The 25,599-nt window shown below is 44.8% G+C and overlaps 1 protein-coding gene across 2 annotated transcripts in view; it reads right to left on the bottom strand.

Annotated features, from left to right (window-relative positions):
* The window catches only part of POMGNT2 (protein O-linked mannose N-acetylglucosaminyltransferase 2 (beta 1,4-)), a 104,073-nt gene extending 82,238 nt beyond the window's left edge, over window positions 1–21,835 (bottom strand). Inside the window, exons 1-2 of one of the 2 annotated variants that reach the window (XM_088463695.1) lie at window positions 21,749–21,835; window positions 6,284–6,387 (exon numbers count right to left, since the gene is read on the bottom strand). The gene's annotated coding sequence lies outside the window, so the exon portion shown is untranslated. Of the gene's footprint in view, window positions 1–6,080; window positions 6,121–6,283; window positions 6,388–21,748 lie in introns of those variants that run through there. The other variant, XM_088463702.1, reaches the window with a different exon arrangement.
* Between the last annotated feature and the right edge of the window lie 3,764 nt (window positions 21,836–25,599).

Here is a 25,599-nt window from a genome sequence, read left to right as displayed (position 1 = left end):
GAATGACAGGACCCTGTACACGCCCAATCGCCATCTTGTGCAGCATCGTGGATTGAAGGAGAAGGACACGATTGCACAACTGTGAAGTTTGCTATTCTGGTTTTGGTGAGTATTGCAACTGCAACTCCATTGCCCACCAATGTGTGCTACCCACCTATAAATGCATGACCCGGCCACCGAAATGAGGTGGGCGGTGGCTGGGTCATGCATTATACTCCATACCCACCAATGTGTGCCACCCACCTACCCACCAATGTCGGCGACCCACCTATAAATGCATGACCCAGCCACCGCCTGCCGAAATTAGGTGGACGGTGGCTGGGTCATGCATTATATTCCACTGCCTACCAATGTGTGCCACCCACCTATCCACCAATGTCAGTCACCCACCTATAAATGCATGACCCAGCCACCGCCCACTGAAATGAGGCAGACGGTGGCTGGGTCATTGATTATACTCCACTGCCCACCAATGTGTGCCACCCACCTACCCACCAATGTCAGCCACCCACCTATAAATGCATGACCCAGCCACCGCCTGCCAAAATTAGGTGGACGGTGGCTGGGTCATGCATTATATTCCACTGCCTACCAATGTGTGCCACCCACCTACCCACCAATGTCAGTCACCCACCTATAAATGCATGACCCAGCCACCGCCCGCTGAAATGAGGCAGACGGTGGCTGAGTCATGGATTATACTCCACTGCCCACCAATGTGTGCCACCCATTTACCCACACACTGCCCACCAATGTCATGGGCCACCTAATAAATAGCTAGAAAATATGAAAACACTCCAAATATATTAAAATGCCATAAACAAATATATTTAAAACAGCAAAAACAAATATATTTCTACAACATAAACAAATACATTTCAACAACATAAACAAATATATATTTGTTTATGTTGCCACAGTATATCTGTCCATGACGCTGACATCTCTCCCATCCGTGCAACCGAAGAGCCGGGACTTGCGTCAGGAGCGGGGATTCAGGTAAGTTTTTTTTGTGTGCGTGTGGGGGCAGCACTGTCACTGCATAGGGGGGAGCGCTACAGGCGTCCCTGTATAGGGAGGCCACTTCATGAGGGCACTGTATAGAGGGGGTATGCTACTAGGGGCAATGCAATGGTGGTGGGGCTACTACTGGGGGCACTGTTTCCCGGGGGACTACTACTGGGGGCAGAGCATGGGGGACTACTAGTGGGGGCTCTGTATAGGGGGGGACTACTACTGGGGGTACTATATAGGGGGGGACTACTACTGGGGGCAGAGTATGGGGGGCTACTACTGGGGGCACTGTATAGGGGGGGACTACTACTGGGGGCACTGTATAGGGGACTACTACTACTGAGCGCAATGCTTTCGGGGGAATACTACTGGGGGCACTATATAAAGGACACTGCATAGGGGAGATTACTACTGGGGGCACTGTATAGGGGTGGACTACTACTGGGGGCACTGCATATGAGGGACCTACTACTAAGGGCAATGCATTGGGGGAACTACTACTGAGGGCAATGCATAGGGAGGACAACTACTGGGGGCACTGTATAGGGGGGCTACTACTGTGGGCATTATATAAGGGGCACTGCATAGGGAAGACCAATACTGGGGGCAGTGCATAAGGGGCACTACTACAGGGGGCACTGCATAGGGAGGACTACTACAAGGGGCACTGCTTAGGGAGGACTACTACAGGGGTCACTGCATAGGGAGGACTACTACAGGGGGCACTGCATAAGGAGCACTGCATAGGGGGGACCATTACTGGGTACATTGCATAAGGGGCACTTTTACAGTGGGCATTGCAAGTGGGGCATTAAGGTGAATAGAAAGTAAAAAAATCCTAGGGTGACGAGAAACGGTGGTATATAGGGGCCCCCACAAGTTTGTTGCCCAGGGGCCCCCACAGACCTTAATCCGGCCCTGGTCATACGTGAGGGCTCCCAGTTTGTGGGAATATAATTTGTCTATAGTACTCAAAGCTTGCTTGTGTCTCAACTTATTAGCTAAAAGAGTGTAAATTTTATCAGCTTTATCATAGAACCGTTGGTGTAGTTTCTGTAAAATAGCTGCGGCCTGATGGAATATTCAGTTGCCCTTTCAGGCATTCTATCTGAGAAAGAAGAGAAGCCCTGGGGGAGCATTTATGTTGGGCCAAAAGAGTGGAGAATTGGGACTCTAAAGACAATATTTCTTGGGTTGCCTTTTGGCGAATTGCAGAAGCCTTTGCCATTAGCTGGCCTCGAATGATAGCCTTATGGGCCTCCCATATTATACCAGGTGTGAGATCAGTGGATGCATTTTCCTCAAAATAATGCAACAAAGAATTTTTAGTTTCCAAAAGAGTTGAGGGATGTAAAAAAGAGAATCGTCTAAACACCATTTACGAGTCCCCCGTGGAACCCTATATATATCTATCAAAATATAAACCCCCGCATGGTCGGTCCATGTAAATGGAATAATACCAGCATTACGAACTAGAGTCGAAATTGATTGAGAAATGTGAATCATATCAATGCGGGAGTAGTGTTGGTGTGGTGCAGAAAAATGGGTATAATCACTAGTGGAAGAGTGGCAAAGGCGCCAAGAGTCACACAAATTGAGCGGTTTGAGGGAGAATGTGAGGTAGAGAGATGCGCTAGATGGTGTTGCTTCCTTCTTGTTTTTAGGGGAACCAGATTTATCACAAACAAACATATTTCAACAGCAAAAACAAACACATTTCAACAACATAAACAAATATATATTTGTTTATGTTGCCGCAATATATCTGTCCATGATGTTGTAATATTACACCATAAACAAATATATCACAGCAACACAAACATATTTCAACAGCATAAGCAAATATTAAAAATCTGTAAAAAACACATATTAAAATACCATTATAAACATATAAAATCCTGTTAAAAAAATATTAAAATACCATTATAAACATATTAAAATCCTGTAAACAAAAAACATATTAAAACATTAAACATTTAACGACACTAAAATACTAAACACTAAAAATCACAAAACAATTTACAGTTCTAGCTAAAAATGTCTATGTCCATATTTTTCTTTTTCCTAGGAAGGTCTATGGATAGCGAGCGAGAGTTTGTGACTGGTTTCCTGGAGATCCTACAGTCCAAAGAATGTCTATAGCGGATAGGCTGTACACAATACCATAATAAGTCTCAACAATTGGCAGCTATGGAGGTGTTGTTGGAGTACACCAAAAATTTTATTGCAGATGCTAACCTGAAAACCGTCCGCCTGAAAATCCAGAACTTGCGCACGGTCTACGTCAAGGAGAAGAAAAAAGTGGATGATTCCAAAAGGTCCAGAGTGGGCACCGACGACATGTATCATCCAATGCTGTGGTACTATAACTTGATAAGCTTCATCAGCAATCAGGAGCCACAATGCCAGTTTGTTGTCCTGATGGCCGAGCGAGAGGAAGAAGAGGAGGCAGAAGTGAGTAGACCATCTGAGGAAGTTTTGGTAAGTAGAGACACAGTTCATAAACCAAAACCTTTTCTTTTTTTAAACAAAATATTTTACATTAATCTCATTTGTCCACTATAGTCAGTTATATCACAGACAGTCCTCCTGCCACACCGCACCTGGTCCGTTGAAATAGGCCATATACTCCTCACTCATTTCTTTGGCACACGCTGTTGATGTTGTTTGAATTGGTGGTGCAGACACTGATGTAAACTGGGCAATCTCCTCCGGATGTCCTGCATCTTCTGGTCTAGTTGTGACTGGTCCTCGTTGTGTAGTTTTTCTTCGCAGAAAGTTATGCAGCACACAGCATGTCATCACGACCCAGTCTATCTTGTCCACATGTAAGTTTATGGTGGTGTGGAAAATGCGGAACCGGTTGCTGAGTATTCCAAACGCGTTTTCCACAATGCGCCGCGCCCGGGATAGACGATAGTTGTAGATCCTCTTCTCTCTGGTCAGGCCCCTCTATGCAAATGGCTTCATCACATGTTCATGTAAAGCAAAAGCCTTGTCTGCGACGAAAATGTAATTTAGGCCGTGTTTTGTCTCGTCCAGTGACGGCAAGTTGAGGGTTTTGTTAGTGAGTTTCTGGTAGAATGCCATCTGTTTGAAGGACCCACCATCCAAAGCATGGCCATTCTTTCCAACATCCACAAACAAAAATTCGTAGTTGGCATTCACCACTGCTATGAGAACGATGCTGAAGAAGCCTTTATAGTTGTAGTAATATGATCCGGTGTTGGCAGGTGGGTTGATGTGAATATGTTTCCCATCGATGGCTCCTCCGCAGTTAGAGAAATTCCAACGTTGTTCAAACTATTCAGCGATGCTCTTCCACGGTGTTTGGAAACTAGAAAAATAGTAAAAAATGGGTTAAAACATGACAAATAATAATTTTTCTAAATTTTTTTCCTATATAGACTCCCACCCAAGAGCCTGATATGTCCTCAAAGCTGGACATCAGTGTGATCGGGGACAGTGAGGTGGATACTTCATTCCCATTGCCAACAACCATTCAACCCCCCATCATCTTCCATACCTCCCCAAAGGAAAAAGAAAAGGCAGGGGAAAAAGCAGCAGCACTACACAGAGCAGGAGGACATATTCCTGCAACAAGCGGAACGCATCCTGCAAAAACAGCCAGAGGACATTGATGATTTCACAGCTCATATCAATAGCACAATGCGTAAAATGGATGACCCAACAAAGAGGAATTTCCTGAATCTGGTCTATAAGCTCTTAATAAGGTCACTAAATTCAAATTTTCATGGGTCAACATACATACCAGATCCACTTCTGTATTCACCTGCCCCAACTGCCTCTATGAGGCACCCCCAGCCCGTTTGGAGGCTACTCCCCCACCCAGTACCCCATCCACAAGTAAGACTATCTATACTGCTCTGCTGGAGGCAGATGATGCTTTGTCCCATTATTAGCAATTGTAATCTCTTTTTTTTTTATTATTGTTACCTGTACTATCACCAAATTTTATCACTCCCAATAGGTACTGTATGGTATACAGTGGTGATGACGCTGATTGGACAAGGTCACTACACACATGGTGCAAGTACAGATTGATGGAAGCCGGGGTCACAATCTGTACTTGTGCCATGTGTGTATTGGCCTGTTCAATCTGGTGTCTGACCCACCATACAACATGCAGCAGCACCAATTGGGATTAATTTAAAATTTATATATTAAAAAAAAAAAAAACACAAAAAATTGATTTACTACTGTGCAGTGTTGTTGGCACAGTGTTGTTAATGCAGCCTTATTGGCTGACAGCACAGTTATATAAAGAGTTAAAAAAAAAAACACCAACAAATTAAAACTTTTTTCTTTCACAAGAAACAAATGTGTAGTGTGTTTTTCTTTTCTTACCTTGCAATACTGGTACTGCAGCACTTTAACAATAGCCTTGCAGGTCTCCAAGATGATGACACCCAAGGACTGAGGGGAGATGAGGGTCCCAAACTTCAGATCTTCCAGTGACCTTCCTGTAGCCAGGTACTTCAGGGTAGCCACCAGCCTCTCCTCAGCAGGGATTGCCCTCCGCAGCCTTGTGTCCTGCCCCAGGATGTGGGGGATCATCATACTCAGCAACTCCTGGAAGGTGTTGTCATCAATGCGCAAGTAGTTGCGGTAGTCGTCCGGGTTGTTCTCCTTGATCTCCATCAGCAGGGACATGTGAGAGCGAGTATCCCTTTGCAGCAGCCACTCCTTGGTCCAGCATGCTCTTCTCCTCCTCCGCTGGGCCCTCTCCTGGATTACCTTAACCCCAGCTTGGACAACCAACACTTTATACTGATAGGGATGCATCAGCACAGAATTCAGGAACAGGATAGAATGCAGGTAGCACACACTTGCAGGTAGAACACTTTGTAAAATACAAATATAAAGCAGAGCACAGTAACAATGTACAGGGTTCAGCAGGTATACACCTAGCCTCACTAGTAGCAGAACAGAATGTGCACAGGGTTAAAATGGTGCCTGCTTTTTATACCCCCTAGCTAGCCCCGCCCATTATTGAAATATCCAGCCAATCGTGAAGATCATTGTGTGTTGTTTGGTAAACTCACGATCTATCGTGCATGATCTAATGATTTGGACTTCCGACATGATGCACAATAGATCGGGAGATCGTGTGTAAAATTGGCAGCTTTTCAGTCCAAATCATGCTCACGACAGCCGGGGAGCTCCCGGGGAGAGTTCAGGGGAAATCGTACATGATGTCGGATCATGAGCACATCGCCAAGTGTGTGCTCATGTGTGTGTGCTTAACTGTGCTACTTGGAATGGATCATGGCAGTCTTGAAGATGAAGAAGAGGAACCTCCTCCACAACCGCAAAAGAAGACACAGCCTGAGCCTATGGCAGAAGATCTCCCTGAAAAAAAAACAAAAAACACAGGCTCAGGAAAAAAGATTTTGGTGTCATAACAAGAGTTTGTGACTCAAAGCAGAACTTGTCATATAAGAATATTTTTATTTAACATAAACTTATTTATATGGACAGTACTGATTAGCGTGTACCATGGCTATTAAAATAATCTTTCAGATTTAGTAATTGAATTGTTCACTAAACAAAAAGAAGCTTACTTTCTATCACAGAGCTGTTGGCAATAGTTACATTCTTTCTATATATCTATTTATACAGGGCAGGATAAGGGTCACAATGGATTATCTGGGACTGAAAGTTATTAAGGGCCTGCTTTGAAAAGCAGTGGATGTGGTTCCAGTGGTGTATGGGAGTGTTTAGTACTGTGTGGGTGTGACCAGTGACACCTATATCTCCCCTGCATATCACCTATGGTTCAGGAAGAATGTAAGGAAAGTGAAAAGTGGGAAATAGATCCTACACAGAAGTGGGAAGATGCGTTCACACGTAGGCAGACTACAGTCAGCTTTTATTGATGCACTTAAGATACCCACTTGTCATAAAAATTGCCCCACAAGCATCAGATACCACATGTGCTTAAAGACTACCCCACCCATATGCCACTCTGAACTCCCCACATGCGTTCCCACATCCCCCATGCCTCAGGCCAAATACTCTAAAACCTTCCCATTCTTCCAAAAATATCCCCATACTTCTCCATATGCCACAGACCTCCCCATTTGCCTCGCACACCTTTCAGTATGACTTGCAAATGACAAAATCAAATATACATTTGAATTAAATCACTCACGGTGAAAAAGTATACAACAGTGCACAGAGGTTATAGCACATATAGGTGGACAGGGGTCAGAGTATAATCTACAATAGTGTAGACCTGGTCACTGTAGAGTGCCTATGTGTTGATCCCTGAATCTCTCAGCCATCCTTCACTCAGTTGTTTGAATCCATCTGATTTAGCAAACTTGGCCATTTTCCAACATTTTGGAGCAAATGCCCGATTGTTATTTGCCCCCATACATTACAACTATTTGACTGGTTGGAATGATCATCTTTAGATGTGTGGCCAGCTTTATTTATAATAGCCTCTGTACATGTAAGTCTCAAATGTATACCCTCATGGTTGGATTAAACATTTAGCAAAATAAGCACATACTTAGGGCATCAAGGGAAGGATGTCACCACAGAAATTTTCCATTGCCAGAATTACCATGGACCATATGGTGCAAATGGTACTGCTGAACCAGGTTCCACAAAAAGGAACTTTATACTGTACAATAATAGAAATAATAAAATAGTAATAATAGAGTTTAATTAAATACATTAATCTTGGGAAAACAACAACATTAGAATCTGGTAACTGGTAAACTGCCCCACGGTCTGTCGAGGCTCACGTGACCGTTCAGGTCTTGGTCATGTCGGGTGTCCGGTTCAGTCGTCCACTGAGAGCGAGTGCAGCGGCACTCAGTACAGTGTTGCCAGATAGGAAGTTTCTCCAAATTTGAAGGTTTTTAAAGGCCTTGGCGAGAATTTTGGCGATAACTTTTCTTTGTATTTTTTTTAGGGGGGAGCAAAATAAATACGGGGCACCAAAATCTTTTAAGTGCTTAGGTCCTTCAAAGGTTGTAATCCGGTCCTGCATACCCTTCAAGATGGTCCCTTCCACCAGGTACGAAATGCTCTAATCCTGAACTTCACACTTAATTTATGATTGCAGTCACCAGATAGTCTCCAAAGTGAAGTACTGAGCGTCTGAGTATGTAAAGTCTTCAGTGCCTCCAACACTCCCATAAGACGGACCATCTTTGTGCATTTATTTATCTACCCCCCAGTCACTGTCCGGGAACACCAAAGTATCTCTGATACCGCAACAGTAGCAAAAAACTCGCTGAACATAGGCATTGTGTGTGGTTGTGAATCAGCCCCGTAATGAGAAATTCATTTAGGTTGCTTGGATGATGAAGACTGGAAGAAGGACCTGGAGGCCCCCAAAATATTATATCTTATCTATAGTATATGCATAAGGTTGAAATGTGTCAAACCTTGGAGAGAAATAAAGTGAAGAGTGATAACAAACTAATCTGCTTCTAACTGCTATTTTACAGGCTGTGTTTGAAAATGGACAGGAGCTGATTGGTTGGTACTTAACCACCCTCCTCTTTATCTCTCTTAAAGATTTCATACTGTACCTTTAAATTATATTTCCCCACCCCTTAAACATTATCTATTATCTTAATGACTGGTACCTTGAATGTCATACTGCCTCAGATTTGTTTTATCACTTAATTAGTATGGTTGTCCCAAATTAGAAGGATTATGGTACATATCTTACTTTTCTTAAATAATAATATGGGTACTCATGTATGATATGAACCTAGAAACTGCTATACTTCAAGTCTGATTATTAAAGATCACCTCAAATCTTCTGTTCCAGTTCACAAAATCACTGCTAGAACCAGTGGTGTCTCTATCTCTGATGACACCCAGTGCGGCCAGGCTTGTAGTAAGTGACAACAAAAAAGGGGCGTGGCCTTGCGTCTAGGGGGCGTGGGCCAAACCCCTGTTTTAGTCACTCTAGGTGTCCCGGAGATGCAGACTGCCCCCTGGGACCACTCTTTTTGCAGTGTCAGCTCCCTCACTGCGTTAGGATCTGAGTGCTGCACGTAATACATTAATCTTGGGAAAACAAGAGGAGGAATCGGCACTTTGGTGTCACCCCACAGCAGATAACAACTAGGTATGGCCCACACCCCCCTTGTGATGCCACTGACTAGAACTTGGCTTAATTTAAAAACCCTAAAGCTACATGTACAGGACCAGATTTAGGAGCCCATTTATCAACAAGTTTTATCATACGCAACAGGTTTTAAAACTAGTTATGTAGGATACTGGTTCTCCAGCCAATCAGCTCCTACCTGTCATCTGTTTGAAAAATGACAGTTGGGAGCGGATTGCCTGGAGTACCATTATCAGTTTTAAAACTTGTTGCGTATGATAAAACTTGTTGATAAATAGGACCCTAAGGGCCAAATGGGCCTGGGGCTAAAAATTATCAAGGGCCTATTGTCAGATGCGGAGGAGCTGTAAGCAGTTAGCGTTCCCGCTAGGCTGTTTTAGCGGGGCACGGCGCCCTGCCCTCCTTCTGGATGCCGGGTACGCCCCCAAGTGTGACGAAAAGGGGACGCGTCTTATAGACACGCCCCTTTTCATGGCCATGCCCCTTTTTCAGACACGCACGCGCACAAAGTTGCCCTCTCTAGCTTTGGCGCCCTGCCTGCCGCCGGAGCTAGAGTGAACACTAAGCAGTGCTGTGTGGGTGTGACCAGTGCCATGTCCCCATATACACCCCATACACTAAGCCCCATAGTCTCCCTAAATATGTAAAAGTGGGAAAAATGCAAATTTTATAAAGAAAATATGCCTGATAAGTAGCTAGCTGTGCATTATCATGCTGTCATGAAGATGGGCCTATTTTTATGTGGAGGTCTGGAGCTGTAGTCCCATCTGCCCCATTGCTAATCTGTCCATGCCCCATTGCTTATCTGACCCTGTGCATGTACAACATTTTCCAGCATTTCTCATTTATTTTCTCTTGGCTTATGCTGCTCTATTTGCTTGTACGCGAGAAACTTTTATATATTGAAGTAAATTTCATGTTTATACAGCAATGATAGGCTGTCTAATCTGTACTAAAATGCACCAGAAAAGATTTTGCTTCTGTTCTTCCTCTTCTGTCGTTTTCCCTTCTTAGTAAGAAAGTAATCCTAACACCCTACTCAGACTGTGTGGCTGTGCAATGGAACTTACCACTGGATAAAGATATTAGAACCAGTGGGCAGATGACATATCTATGACGCATGACTGGAGAGTTCAAAACTATTCAGTTGGTACCATGAAAAAGTTATCATTGTGCATCAAGTAAAACTAGTCTAGCAGAGTACATACACCGGGAGAGGCGTCACCGGGTACTGGTGCGCACTGTAAATGCCCCCGTGTGTCCATCCAAAAAGGAGTGTGGCCTACCAGAAAGGGGTGTGGCCTCATGGGAACTCCTGATCGCATCACTACGGGGGTGTGCCCAGCATCCCCGGTGATGCTGGTCCTTCCCCCAAGACCTGTGCCTGCACTGTCGGCCCCTCCTTTGTGACAGGAGCTGAGTGCTACAGGAGAATGTCACACTGCAGTACCCTGCTCCTGTCACTGAGGACGAGCTGACATATTGGCCCTCTCCAGTGCGCCCTATCTTCGCACGTGACCGAAAATGGGGGCGTAGCCTAATTACCATAGGCCACGCACCCTGCGTGCCCGCCTCCAAATAACATCAGGCTGGGGGGAGCCTCACTAGCTGGGCTTCCCCCAGCCCCTCTCCCGTCACCAAATGCATGTCGGGGTCTCTGATTTGACCACCCACGAGCCACTTCGGTCCACGGATGGAACAGTACTGTCCCACTGAAATCGGGATGTTGGGGAGGTGTGCGCCCTCTATGGGTGGCGCCCCTGTGCGACCGCACAGGTTGAACACTCCTAGAGCCGGCCCTGAGTGTTACCCTCCCGGTGCGGCCTGCACCCCCATAGTGACACCACTGTATTATTTTGATCCTGTTAACTTTAAGCTAGGTTATAGATGGACATGAGCAAATGAAACCAATTAGCACAAAAGAACAGGGAGTAATTCATGTGAATAGATGTTTCTTGCCTGGTTGAGGGCACCTTTTTCCCATCATGGCCTTTACGTTAATGCTATAGGCATGACGTTTATTTATTTATTTTTGAATTATGAAATTATTTATTATTCTTCATCTAATTTTATTTTCCTCTTACAGTAAGATCATGTGTTCTACTTTTTCTCTTTTAACGCAGATAGTAAAATGCCTGGAGACCAATCATTTAGCAGGACTATTTGTGCTTTATTATTTAAGAAATAAAAGTGTATCATGGGTATTTGCAGTTTAATTACTATCAGCCAAAAACTGTTGTTTTGTTTAATAGCAAGAAGGTATGGGCAGATTTGAAGAAGCCATCCCATTGACATTGTAACCCAGTATTTATTTTGTTTTCATGTGCAGTAATCTCTGACAGCTTAGAAAAGCTACATCTCTGTTGGATCAATTAAAATGCTAATGCAGTTCTGAAATATTAATTTATCTCTGCCTGCCAGCTTGCAGAAGCATGTATTTCTAAGAGATAGCAATAACACCATCGTGCCTACCACAAACATCTTAGTATTTTTCCATTGTATGCATAACAATGCACCCAGCTTATTGTATTTATTGGGAGCACTTTACCACTTTCAGAGGCAAAGCTATACACTGTAGCAGGTGTGTGAAATCTGCCCTTGGTAGACAATTTGGATTATACCAGGAAATATGCACCATCTTGGTGGTACACACATAAATGTTTGACTCCATTACTATTCTATTAGACAAAGAGACACAGGAAACACTGGTATACTACGGATCATTGATTCTTTTAAGGAATAATGTAATTATTTTATTCCTGCAACCTCATTCATTCTGGGTAATGTGAAGATGATATACCATTTTTATCATAGGGTTCTATAGTCCCTATCAATCCCTGGGGGTAGATTCACTGACCTGCGGATTGTCAAAGCCACCAATGATTAGTGGCTTTGACAGATGGATTTAAAGCAGCAACAGAAATAAATTCTAAACCAGCCTGGTTTAGAATTTATTGATGTTGACATTTTAAAACTATCAGTCAAAGCTGCTGATCATCTATTGGTCTAGCCACTAGCCTATACCAATTTTCTCTGTGCTTTCCCTACATCTGTCAGTTAAAACAATGGATGCAGATTGGGCAGATTAAAACCAATTAACCTTAAAGGTATACATGTAATGCACAGTCAGGTGAATATGGCCATTTATACATAGTACACTGTGCAGGGCCATAATTAGAACTTTATGGGTCCTATAGCAACACACTTTAAGTGGCCCCTTACCTCTTCCATAGAGATACCTTTCACCACAGCATTTGTTTATTTTATGCACCATAGTAGTGCTCTAGTTCATTTTATAAGCTATAGTAGTGCCCTAGTTCACATTATACACACAGTGGACCTCAATCAGAGCTGGTCGCACAGAGCGTGCGGTCAGTCTGAATGAAGGGAGGACCTCTTGAATTTTCAAGACGTCCTCCTTTGCGGTGGTAAGGCTGTGGGTTAACACCCACAGCCTTACGACCGCCTAAGGTGATGGTCGCGATGGTCAAGACCATCGGGGCTTACGACAAGACCCTAGGGTAGGGTCTCCCTTGTCGTAAGCCCCGGAGAGCTTTCGGCTCTGTCTGAGCCGGAAGCTCTACACTGAACGGTAGGCGTTCCCATGGGAACGCTCCCGTTTGGGCTGCCACCCCCCCGGCCCGCCTTCCAAACGGGGCGAGCTGTCAATCAACATCGACAGCTCACCCCCTTTGGATCGAGACCCGCTACGACCGGCGCTGTCGGTCGTAGCGGGTCTCACGCATGCGCACGACGGCGCCGGCGCCGTCATGCGCATGCTCTGTGGGGGGCCATCGACCCGATCCGAGCGCATCGGCGCTGAATGACCCCCAGTGTCCCCACTTCATATTGTCACATTGTAGTACCCCAAAGTCAACAATGTCACATTGAACTGTCTCCAGTACACATGTCTCACAGTTCCCCCAGTTCACATTATACCACACCGCATTTAAAGGGCAATTCTTGGAATCTGGTAGACACATATATGACTTATGTGTATCTGAGTCAGGCCGCAGAGGTGGACACCTTATCCTCTAAGCGTTATAACAATGGCACTCCCTGCATCCACTATAGCTACGCCCATGGTATCTGCTGATATGACATCTCACAGTGTAAGGAATGCTTATTTTAATCTAAATGTTATATGAAAATGATAGATAGATAGATAGAAGTAGAAGTAGTGAAAAGGAGGTAGAATGTGATTTATAACCTCCATAGGCTGATTGCGCTACTTGCAATAGAACTGACAGCTATGAACTATGGCCCTGATTCAGAGCCGGACGCAAGTGGCTGCTCGTTCGCTCCGAGCAATGTTTGCCCAACTGCGCATGCGTACGGATCGTAATACGCATGCGCGAACCACTCAGTGCGGCCGAAATTCATGTGCTCGCAAAATAGCGAATGCCTGATAATTTGAGTGACAGAAAGAGGCGTATGTGGGTGGTAACAGGGGAAGGTGCTTGAAAACGGGGAGTGGAGATCCGATCGCAGGCGTGCTTAAAGGTCAAAACGGGCGTTTTATGGGTGTGCATAGTTAAAACAGCAGCGTCATTGACCACGTCACTGGGTTATTTTATAGCCAGAACTGCTCGCAAAATTGTGGTAGCAAAGACCAACCACAAGAATAGCGAGCAGTTCATACCCTGGTCGATGTACTCGATTAATCTAATAAATAGCGGACATGACGTAGGATGCGAGCGGCCAGGGGGCGTATTTTTCCAAAAAACGGACGCAAGTTTTGTTCGCTCGTTCAGACCTAGAGGCGTGAACAGACCGCAAACAGCGAACGGTTCATTTGAATAGCCACCCCTTGTTTTAGAACGAACGACTGCAAATAGCGAGTGGCTCTGAATGAGGGCCTATATCTGCTGATATGACATCTCACATTGTAAGATTTTTAACCTAAATGTTATATGAAAATTATATAAAGATGCAGGTAGGATGTGATTTATAACCTTAATATGCTGACCATGTGAATTGCTATAGAACTGTCAGTTATCAGCTATGTCTTCTGATCGTGCAATGTAAGCTTATTTTAACCTAAATGATAGATAAATGCACAGAGGTATGCATTCGGCATCCCGGTGGTCAGGAGGGTGACGCTTACATTATAGAATACCAACAACGGTCAGAATCCCGGCGCTGACATCCCGACCGCCGGGATGCTGGCGGTAAGCAACGGGGTTGGGGGGAGGGTTCGGGTTAGGCACAAAGGTGGGAGGGTTAGGTTTAGGGTGCGGGGAGGTTAAGTTAAGGCACTAGGGGGGAGGTTAGGGTTAGGCACCAAAGAGGGAGGGTTAGGGTAGGAAGAGGGGGAGGGTTAGCATACCGACCAACAAGTGTCTGTATGTTAACCCTGTCGGGGTCCCGGCGTCGGGATTCTGACTGCTTGGATCATTAACAGCCTTTGTGATTTCACTCAACTTTGGTAGAGAGGTCACTGTTTTGTAGAGAACTGACAGTTATCAACTGTATATGCTGCTATGACATCTCGCAATGTGAGGTATGCTTATTTTAATCTAAATGTTATATGAAAATAATGATAGATAGATAGATAGATAGCAGAGGTGAAATGCATGTAGGATATGATTTATAACCTCAATAGTCTGATCTGCGACGGATCGTCACAATGTAGCGATGGGATCAGAAACGGTTGGAAATGCTGACTGGCGGCCATCGATGTTCTGCGATCCGTCGCAGGATTGGTGAAATTCTATATGTTAAATTTCACCGATCTGCCAATCACAATCATTTTTTGATCGTGATGGGCATATCTGTGAAATCTGACATGTTGGATTTCAGCGATCATGCGATGCTGGGTTGCAGGATTGCTACATCGTGACACAGATGTATAGGGGCCTTAACTTGCTGTAGAGCTGTTAGTTATCAGCTGTACTATATCTGCTAATATGTCTTCTGACTGTGCAATGTAAGCTTATTTTAACCTAAATGTTAGAAGATAGTTTATAAATAGATAGATAGCAATGGTAAAATGCAGACAGGATGTGATTTTTCTCCACAGTATGCTGATCATGTGACTTGCTTAGATCATAAACAGCCTTTGTGATGTCACTCAGCTTTGGTAGAAAGGTCACTTTAGTAGTAAAGTAGTGCCCTAGTTCACATTATACACACAGTGCCCCCAGTTGATATTATGTCCCATTGTACTGCCTCCAGTACACATACCAAACAGTTCCCAGAGTTCAAATTATACCACACAGTGTTTAATGGGCAATTCCCGGCACCTGGTATACAGGTTTATGAGTTATGTGCATCTGACTTAGACCCCAGAGGTGGGCCTCCTAAGACTCTAGGCCATACTTGCCGATATTCAGCTCCCTCCTTCCGGGAGGGAGCTGAATGCAAGCATAGAGGGGGAGGCGTGGCCGGCTATGACAACGTTTTGGGGGCGGGGCCAGGGGCGTGTCCACACGAATGCGTCATCGTGGCCCCGCCTCCTCTTCACGATGCCAAAAATAAAGGCATTGTAAAGTGGGGGGCGGAGCCACAATGACGCGATTCAGCGCGAATCGCGTCATCGGGCATCCCCGCTGCGGGGGTTTCAAGTAGTTGTGCGGGGGGCAGGCGGCAGCCGGGAGGCTTGCCTGCCTTTCCGGGGGGTCGGGAGCGGCACCCGATATTCGGGAGGCTCCCGACCAAATCGGGAGGGTAGGCAAGCCTACTCTAGGCCCAATAGGAATGGCACTTTCTGCACCCACTATAGCTATGCCCATGCCCAGAGCTATTTGCCCATGGGACAGGTTTCACAGAAATACTGCCTTGCATTTCCTACACTGCTGGGACTACCCTGTTCTTAATACACATCAATCCACTGCACCAATTCCACAAGTTGAAGCAAAGTACCTACTTGCGTGCATGTTGCCATGCACACTGTACTTTCTATATGATCACACTAGCTGGAGTACACGGCGTTGCCCGGGATTTTAAGAATGTTTGTTTACACATAATCCTCCAACAAACCTCTCCTTAAGCAGGCCTCATGAAAAGTGCCAAACGGTTTTACCCTTCAGGGGCTGACAAAGGAATGAACTGGAAGTAGCCTCTGTGCGTTCCATAGTGTGGTCCAGCAACCAAGGAGGTAGACAAAAAAGTTTGGTCGGCACTGTTGACACCATCTAGTTGGGTAAGCTGATGCATGAGCAAGTATAAATAAAAATTCATGCTGCAGAGCTGCATTTTTGCATCTCAGTGTAGTTGCCATCTTTAAGGGCCTGACTGTAAATCAGATGGATCTCTCCTCATGGATACAGATATGAATTTTGACCATATTCAGACTCATAATAAGCCTGGCTTAATATCAATAGTGGTTCCTCAGTGCAGGTTTGCTGACTGTGTCGGCAGTGCAGGGGTGTTCTCAATGCAGGGTCCCGGCAATGTCGGCAGTGCAGGGGTGCCCGCGGTGTCCTCAGTGCATGTGTGCTGACAGTGTCGGCAGTGCAGGGGTGCTGGTGGTGTCCTCAGTGTGGTAGTGCCGGCAGTGTGGGGATCACTAAGGGCATTCTGAGTATGTGGGGCAGCATTGCAGGGGATGCTGTCAGTGGAGGTGCCGGCGGTGTCGGCAGAGGGGGGTGCCGGCGGTGTCAGGCAGTGCGGGATGGCGTGCGCCATCTTCTTTTGCTTCCTGTGTGCATATTAAATGGTCTTAACGCTGATTGGCTGAGAGCCGTGACAGATGGCTCTCTCAGCCAATCAGCGTTAAGCCCGCTCAATACAAAACCTTGCGACCCGACAGTGGCATCGCAAGGTTTTGCCTCAGGTGAGGGATCCGGGGCAGGCAGGGAGATCCGAGCTTGGCTCGGATCGCCCCGGATACCCGAAATTCGGGTGTGTTCGGTTATCTGAGAACTGAACCCGCTCATCCCTAATAAATTCATACAGCATTTAAAAAGGTACTGTAAACTCCATGCGAGACCCATAGTAAATGATGTTCAGAGACTTAGATTATATGCTACAGAATAAAATTCCATAATTCCTTAGTATGTAGCAAAATGCATGTTATAAAATCAGATTATGAAATGAAACAAAAATAAAATTTTTATATTTTTATTATTGACCTTGCAGATGGCCCAAGAAGAATGGTGTCCAAATCTGCATCTAACAATAAACCAAACAGGACAATGCTTTTATTCTTCTTTGGTGTTTTAGGTGTAGAACCATGAGAGATCTTGGCTTGTAAACTGTGGGCTAAATCCTTTTCTAATTCTGGACCTGACTTGTAGAGGGCGAATGCTATGCAAACATTGTGGTTTTTAATTAATTAAAAATGAACAGTAATTAATTTCGATTTCAAATTTTTTTAGTTGCCTCCGCTGTGTTTTAATATGCTCGTATGTAAATTTTCACGACCTTGGCTTGTAAACTGTGGATTTGTATAGAAAGACAGAAGGACATATTTTCGCTTTTATATAGTAGATAGACCTTTTCCTGACACTAACTCAACAGGGAATACATTCACTATTATTGCTATTCTCACAATGCAAGGGTTCACCTATCACTGCTACATTGCTGTGTGTGTTTCATATTGCCATTGTTTTGTCAGTATTCTCTCAATTGTGTATGCAAGTTTAGTTTGTAAATTAGTATAAGTTCAACAGTACTTCAAGTAGGGCCAGGCTGGCCTTATGGCACTTCGGGCAAATGGAAAGGATTGGGAAGCAGTACCAATGGATGGGGGGTGAGGAGTGGCAGGGGATAAAGTGGGGAAAACAGGGTCCATTGTATTGGGAGGTGGAAGTAGTTCCGCCTCCACTGTGGCCCTTTACAGTCACAGCCAACTGCCTATCAAGAATGCTCCTCCTTTCAGAGGAGTCACAGAGTGCTCACTTCTGCACCGCCCAGCAAAATAGAAGAGCGGTTGGGGGACTGGTGTTATTTTTTTAATTTTTTGACAAAATATTCTAAAATGTCAAAGAATATAGCCTATAAATACATATAAATATGGAATATAAAATAAAATCAACCACCCCACATGCCACTCTGACATCACCACATGCCGTTCTGACATCACCACATACAATTTAGGCCATCCCACATGTCACTCTGGCCTCCACATATCATTCAGACTACCCTGCATGCTTGCACATATCACTCAGACCCTCCCCCACTTTGACGTTCCTACATTTTTCAACATTCTACTCAGACCACGTCACATGCCGCTGTGGTATCATTACATACCACCTCACATACCACACTGACATGCCTACATGGCTCTACATACCATTGAGACAACCCGCCATGCCATTCTGACCTCCCCACGAGCATCCACATACCACCCTACTTTCCACTCTGACCATAATCAATAATATGACCCCAATCACTCTCTTTCAAATTAATGTTTTTTTAATAGTAAGGTTGATTCACTTGTCATAGGTTTCAGCCACTCACCTCCAATGGGCACTATGCTGTCCTCAGATTATGCATGTGCTGGGCTCCTGCTAGCCTGCTCAGCAGAGCCATAACTAGACATTTTGGTGCCCTGTGCCAGAAAGAGCTTTGGCGCCCCCCCATTTTTCAAATAGGGAGATTACACATGGGGAATGGCCTCATGGGGAAGGACCAGGGAAGAGATAGGGGAGGCCAGGAGATGCTGGGGATGAAATAAGAAGAAGCTACAAGTGAGAATGATAATAAATAGAAAATTGACAGGCCCAAACAGCACCCCCTGTCCTGTGGTTTCCTGTACCATGGCAAAGGCAGCATTACCCTAGTTACGGCTCTGCTGCTCAGATTCGATCATCCTCAAGCTCCACCCTCTTCTTTCCAATGTACTCCGCATAGCCATATTCAACACGCTAAGCATGGAAAGATTCTTATCTTCAGCTCATGTCACATCGCAGAACACCGGATGTTATATTTGTACTTGTGCTGCATAGTTCAGCAAGAACACCACTATGGATGAAGTCATTGTTAATGATAACCACTAGAATGGTATCCGATCACAATGTCGACAGTTAGAATGGACATAAGGTGACAAATGCCAACATGTGAATAACATCAACATTTAACATGTCAACAGTACATTTTTTGTGTTATTTTTAGGGTGGGGTTAGGTTTAGGTTTAGGCTATAATATGTAAAAAAAATGTGCATGTCGACCTTCTGGTGTTGGCATGTTAAAGTAGACATTATGAACATGTGAATGTCGACCTCTTGTCGACAGTCAGAACCTGTTAACATTCTGGGATCTGCATTCTGAATGTCGACTCTTCATACTACACCCCCTAGAACAGAATTCCTGTATGGCCTGCTAAAAATTAGTACTGGTCCCAACAATCATATAACCATTAACAATATTAAAAAGATAATTGTGGTACTAGTCGCAACTATATTAATGGGCAAAAATGTGTGCAAAAGAGGAGAGGTGAAGTAGTGCTAGTATCTGACAAAGGGTTTCTGAAAGATCTTACACCGCTTATCTTTTATGTCATGAGGACCTTGCTATTGGCATGCAGCAGACTCCATCTGACTTCACACTTCTTTTCTGAGATGGTGCTGCTACTCTGCTAACAAAGAGTTGTCATGCAACTGGATACCACCTATGCCCAGGCCTAGGAGGTAAAGAAGTGCATTATCTACATAGTGATTACAATTGCATTTTTCTTCATCTTGATTGATCATATTATCTTTGTGCAGACTAGATCTAGAAGTCTATCCTAGATCTAGAAGTATCGAATACTCCTTTCACACCAAAATCTTTAGTCCGACCCAGGATTTTAAGCACGGATTTCAGTCCCGGATGAGACCCAGGTCAGACCCCGTTTACACTGCACCTTCGACCCCGGTTATTCACGGATAGGCCCAGTTCATGCTGAACCCTTGTCTGCCCTGTTAAATTTGCAAGGTCATAAAAAGTGGGTAGTGACTGCTCCACGGCCGCCAATCAGCTCAGTTTAGGCATGACCCGTGTCGGACCGTTCACACTACATCGTGACCCTGGTCGTTCCCATGTCCAACCCTGGTTGACCCGGGTCGGACCGGTCACACTGCACCATGACACTGGTTGTTCCCATGTTCAACCAGGGTTGGATTCCCAGGTTATACTTCATGGAGCCTTTCACAGGTTGACCTGGCAATAACCTATGTTATTTTGGCAGTGTGAAAGGGTGTTAATGACCAGCTGCTCGCAATTATTTAGAAACATCGGAGTCTTGTTACCTATGTATGTAACAGAGCTTCCGATGAGCACACATTGCCAGTTTATTTGAACTAGCTTCTATAGACTAGCGGTCCTGGTACAATATTCTTCTGATTGATTTTTGTATACACTTTGGATGACAATCCTTTTAGATCTTTAACCCTTTTGCACAAGACAATAACCTTTCTGGCTCCGACTCCAGATCAGACTATTTATACAATCCTACTGTAGACCTTGTAGCAGATTCTACATACAATCTATATGTACACACTTGTCCAATTTTGCAGCAGATCTCCAATCTACTGAAAGGATTGTATCACCGTACACACTCTTCCAATCTTTGGCAGACCGGCTGCCACTCTTTGGGTTGAATTGGGAGAAGAAAGGGACAAACCAGTCACAGGAGTGACAAGACCAGACAACCAAGATTAGATGAAACCATAGGTCTTGTGAGGGCACACACTCTACCAATGTCTGACCAACTGTTTGGTCTGAGGATGGATTGGATGAGAATTGGATAAGTGTGTACCCAGCTTTACAGCTGAAAAAAAAGTTAACTGCAGCAGACTTTTCTATACCACAGGTGCACCGGTGTAATATCTTGGTGCTCTGATATGTATATGTGTACCATCTGAGATTGCCAAATAATTATGTTTTGTCACTAGTATTCACCAGTAACTAATACCGCTTTTACACCTAAATTCTGGGTCTGACCCGGAGGTTGGAACAGGGTTCCAAACTGGATCAGACCCAGAATTTAGCCGTCCATTAGATTGTCCTGAGTCGGCGCCGTTCACACCAGAGCCAAGTCTGCAGTGAGCCAGCTCTTCCGGCGTGGAATTATGTTCATCCAACAGATACATATACAGGTGACTCCCATGCAGGAAAAACTAGACAAGCTGCATATCACTAGTACTGTATATAGGAAAAGAAACTCTGCTTTTCAGAATAGATTCAATTTAATTATATATATATATATATATATATATATATATATATACACACACACACACATACACATACATACAACAACACAGAGCTGGTGTGACAATACAAAATTTAAAACAATTTATCATAATAAACCTACATCTAAAATAAAGTTGTTAATTTTAACACATTAAACGCTAGTTTAAATCACAAGAGCAGTCCTTATAAATCACTGCAGGTTGGTATGTAATTGAAACAAATGTCCATAAGCAGACCGATAATTAATTAAGAGTCTCTGATGCAACTTTGATAGTAATTAGATTGTAAGTTCAGCATGCTGTTAGTTTGTGTATTCTCTGTATCAATGGGGTATAATGTTACTTACATCCATTAAATTTCATTCAGTCCTGGTCATAGATAAATCGAAACTGCAGGATAACTTCAAAGGTTTTTCTCAGTATAGGTTTACTTAGCTGATATTAGCAGCAGTAGTCCTTAAGTTCCACTTGTTATTGCAGTCAAATTGTAATTTACCTCTTGGCTGCTGGTGCTTTTCCTATAATGCAGCCTGCAGGAGGGATCTAATAGTTTCACGCTGACTCTGCTGTAGTATCCAGACAGGTAAGACAACCCAGCTTGTCGCTGGAGTAATCTCCTTTACGTGTTTCCCCGCCTCTCCAGCTGCTTCCTCAGAGGGTTAGATATAAGTAACATTGTTATTATACCCCACTGATACGGACTATACAAACTAACGACATGCTGAATTAACAAGCTAATTACTAATAAAGTTACATCCAAGGGGTCTATGTACTAATAAACAAGGCCACGATTATTATATATCCATATCACAGGGGATATTTTAATTTTTAATGAAAATTTCCCCGCTATGTACAATGGGGAACTAGCAGGAACAACGGTTGCAGTAACTGCTGTCCCTGCAAGTTATATCCCCAACAAATTGTAGAAGTCTTTCACAGAAGTGAAAGATTCCTCCTGTGGAAGCTGACACTGCGCATGCACACAGCGTCCGCTCCCGAAGCTGGCCGGAAGCTGCAAGAGAAAAGGTGCGTATCCGCTAGGCGACTAAACAGGCCGATTGAACGATAACAACATCGTTATCGTTCAATCGCTTGCTAATTGTCCGCAAATCGACCATGTAAATGTAAAATAACGGCCAGCGATGCGTGTGCCCGCTGGTCGTTTTTGACATCTATCATCGCCCGTACATGCTGGTCAGCCTGACGATCATGTCAGGTTCAGCATGTACGGCAGTGATTCCCAACGACAGTCCTCAAGGCACACGAACAGTCCTGGTTTTAGTGATATCTATGCTTAAGCACAGATGGTTAAATGAAAATAACTGAGGTACTAATTAAGTCATCTGTGCCCAGCTATGGCTAGTCTTAAAACCTGGACTGTTAGTGTGCTTTGAGGACCGTGGTTGGGAACCCCTGATGTACGGGGATGATGGATGTGCCTACACTGAACGACTGAACGTTCAGTGTAGGCACATCACAGACTGTGAAACGACAGAACAATTACAATGTCGTAATCGTGCTCTCGTTTCACAGTCGGGAAGTGAATATTAAATACATTTATTCTGACAACCACTGCTTTTTTTTCTATATTCTGGTTGTTTTTATTGGAGGATTCAGTAATCCCTCAATTAGAAGCTACAGACTGTTGGATATATACACAATATACATTTATTTCTAGATTAGCACCTGGATTTTTGAGGGATTTTCGTTCATCGTTGCAGTCACACATGTCAGATTTTCTTTCAGATATGTACGATTGAACGATTTTTACAATCGTTATCGTTCAGATCTGACAGAAAATCTGACCGTGTGTATGCACTATTAGAAATATCCATGGTTGAGCACAGGTGGTCAAATCAAATTGACTGAGGTACTAATTAAGTCACCTGTGCTCAACCATGGATATCTCTAAAACCTGAATGGCGGATCCTTGATGACCGCATTTAGGAACCTCTGGGATATGATATCCTTAGATTGCTAGAACATGAGTCTTCATTTGCTATGCCTGAAAAATTTGTTGGGAAGCCTGGGCAATACTGCCAGTTTTTTGCCCAATGTTGGTAACTGTTTATGATGCACAAATTCAATCCTTAATTCAGTACCCCATTTTTTTCAAGCTTCTCCAACAGCTTTTTTTGATGCTCACCAGATGAAGCTATGATAATCTAGTTACAAAAATAATCTAGGTCTGTGACTGTAGATGGATAGATGCACTGGCATCACTAGGGGGGTGCGGGCCGCACTGGGTGACACCATCCGAGGGGGTGGCACCAAAATAGCAGAGCTGTCTGCTATTTTGGTGTCATCCCTTTGGATGGTGTCACCGAGTAGAGAGAGGCAGGGGAGAGGCTGTGGGCTGCCCCCAGCAGCTGCTGAAGCACTGGGTAAGGTAAGCCCACTGTGTGTGGCTGTACCGAGAACGGGGTGTGTGACATGTGGTCATGCCCCCAAGATTTGCACACATAAGGAGGCGTGGCTTTGTGGAGCGAGGCCACACACCCCTGTGCACGTGTGCCTTCGGCACGTGCAAAGAGTCCTGCAGTGTAAGCCTCACCGGGTGTCACCATAGTAAGGGACGCCGCGGGAATACTACAGTCAGGCCTAATTAATTTCACTCTTGTCTCAAAGATTAGGGATGAACTGGCATGCATGATTCGGCGGAGGAAATTTATTTCTCAGTAGGGATGGACATCTGAAGCTGTTGGTTAGCAACCATCAATGTTTCCAATTTGATGGAAGTATTTTTTCCATCGAATAGTGGGAATACGATGGTTGCCAGCCATCAGATGCAGCTCTCCGATGCCCATCTGATGACTGACTGTGAGGGGGAGCACACACCACTACTCTGCATCTATTCACTATGTTAGGTGGAGCCTGGGGCAGCCCAGCATCTCGGAGAGTGCTGGGCACGCCCTCACAGTGACGGCAATGAGGGTGTTGTGAGGCTCTGCCCCGTTCACAGTGGCTCCGCCCCTTTTCAGCCTTAAGTGCTCATGCGCAAAGCTATATATGCTTCTGCACATGCGCACAGTATAACCATCACAATGGTTATGTTAGGATCTGTGTTTGTTGTGGACCCAGGGTGGTGACAGGAGCAGACAGTGGAACAGATTTAAAGTGAAAAGTAGGTTGTTTAATGTAAGTACTAGTAGACGTGTACAAGGATAATACTGATTAACATCTGTGACTGAAGGAACAATAGTGATGCAATGAATGAATGTCCAGATGAGTGACAGAACTAAAATAAGTCTTGGTAAACTGAGGTAACTATGGAGCTGAAGGAAAAGTCCAGTAAGTCAGTGGTAATAGCATGGTAGGGAATCCGGGAATACTGTGATAATAGCTGAAAGGGAAATCAGGTAATGCTGAGACAATAGCTGAACAGGGTTACCCAAAAATACTGTAATAGTTGCTGAAAGGGAAAGCAGGTAATGCTGAGATGATGGCTAAACAGGGTAATCTGGAAATGCTGTAATAGTTGCTGAAAGGGAAAGTAGGTAATGCTGAGATGATGGCTAAACAGGATAATCCGGAAATGCTGTAATAGTTGCTGAAAACTCAAGTGCAGGCTGGAGTAGGTAATTGGAAACTACAGGTTCAGGAAGGAATGGGTAGGTTTGGGAACTTCAGGTTCAAGGAGGAGTGGGTAGGTAGAAGGAGCAGGACTTGATCCACAGCAGGGAGCAAGGCAGGGTAGAGTGGTGCAGGTTTGCAGGGAGCCAGGGACCGGCAAGGAGCTGAGGCAACACTGGAGCTATGGTCTGGTTCAGGAACGCAGAGAACTCTCTCATAGCTGATGCTGAAACACTTTGCAGTGGCAACTACAGGGAGCTCTAAACCACCTTAAGTACCCATCAGCAGAGCCTGAGTGGCTGGAGAGATCACCTGACGCATCCGGATAGGCCCACTATGTCACCTGACCTGAGGCAAGATGGCCGCGCCCATGTACCTGTGGTGCTGAGTTGCTGCTAGACTTACCCTTGCCAGGATGGCCCAACGCTGGCAGACCCCTCCGCATCTCTGGTATGCAGTCGGGAAGCCGGCGGATCTAATCCCGACAGGCGGCTTCCCGACTGTCATATCCCGGCAAGTGTCTAAAGACAGGCGTCGATATGCCGATGCCTGTCATTAGACATACGCCGGGAGCCCGACGCCCGGCATCCCGATCGAAGGGACGTCGAGCGCGGATAGCCGTGGAGGGTAAAGTTTAGGGTTCCCGGGGGGACCTGGGGATAGGCACCCCCACGGGAGGTTAGGTTTAGGCTAGGGGAAGGGGGGTTAGGGTTAGGCACTTCCGGGGGGGGGGGGCTTAGGGTTAGGCACCCCCTCGAGGTTTAAGCAGCAGGG

Source organism: Taudactylus pleione, unplaced genomic scaffold (assembly GCF_031769625.1).
Source record: "Taudactylus pleione unplaced genomic scaffold, aTauple2 ptg000053l, whole genome shotgun sequence".
Taxonomy (NCBI): domain Eukaryota; kingdom Metazoa; phylum Chordata; class Amphibia; order Anura; family Myobatrachidae; genus Taudactylus; species Taudactylus pleione.
Note: the sequence above shows the minus strand (reverse complement) of the source record. Positions and strands in the feature narration are given on the sequence as shown.